Consider the following 1,297-nt stretch of genomic DNA (forward strand, 5'->3'; position numbering starts at 1 on the left):
GAGCATGTGGTCTTGTACAATTAAGTATAATTGCAGGATGCCACTGTGCCATTTCTATAGATCTATATGAAGTGATTTCAAACTTTGATATTACAACACCAAGGGTACATGTCATGAGTATTAATGTTATTAATTTTTAATATAATGTTTGAGAGACTCTTCTTAGAAATTATATAAATCTACTCTGAGTGGATTTTCAGTTATGTGGCAGAGATGCATTTAAAGTCATCTTTTGCACTTAGGTATAAAAAGTCCCTCATATGCTCATGTGTGTGAGCACTGGGTCCTTAGCTGCTGATGCTATCTTGAGAAGTTGTGGAACATTGGGAGATAGAGCCTAGCTGAGAGATCTTGGAGGCAAGGATGCTTCAGACTTGTAACCCAGCCAGCATTTCTCATACCTGCTCTGCTTCCTTGTCAACTGATATGTGAGCCAGCATCTGCTACAAGTTTTCACAGCATCTCTTGCTGCCAGCCTTTCCTCATATGATGGGCTGTATGTTCCCAGAACATCACCCCAAATCAATGTTTCTGTGAGTTACTTCACAATAAGAAAGTGCTAACAGAGAAATTAATATGGAGATTTGTGCTCTTGCTGTGGTTTCCTGGAGTCTCATCTGGTTTGTGGCCCCAAAGTATAAGAGTTTATAGCTGTAGACCAACGAGACCTTGAGATACCAAAGGGAGAGAGCTAACAAGCTATTGTGAAAGGAGTGAGAAATGTAATACCAATATAGATATAAAGACTGCTAGGTTGTAGGGGGTCATGTTAAATCAGGTGGAGATAGAGTCTATTGCTGCTACTGTGAGAAGAGTCCAACTGTACTGGCTAGGTCACCTTTTGGTCAAGGAAAGTCAGCAACCTTGAACAGCTTTCCCATAGGTTCAAGCAAGAGTATGCCTCACAGCACATGATGTGCCCCCACCACCTCCAGCCTCCATTGTCTCCATCACAAGAGCAAAGGGAAGCTATTCTGGGACAGAACCACCATGTCCCACAGCCATCAGGCTATAGCCAGCGTCAGACTATAGCCATCACACCAGGTATTCTGGTTTCACTTCTGTAGCCAACAAAGACATACAGAATGAAAAGCATTTTATTCTGCCAGTCACCAAGACTACAATGTACTACCACTGCACACTCACAAAATGATAAAAGGCAGACAATAAGGGTTGGTGTAATTCTCTGGGGGAAATACAAATAATATGTGCAAATATAGAACTGAATGGAGTGTCTACTGATGCTGCACATACGTCATTGCAGTATCCAGTGCTCATGGATACACTAAGGAGAACC

The sequence above is a fragment of the Arvicanthis niloticus genome, chromosome 4 (genome assembly GCF_011762505.2).
Source record: "Arvicanthis niloticus isolate mArvNil1 chromosome 4, mArvNil1.pat.X, whole genome shotgun sequence".
Taxonomy (NCBI): Eukaryota; Metazoa; Chordata; class Mammalia; order Rodentia; family Muridae; genus Arvicanthis; species Arvicanthis niloticus.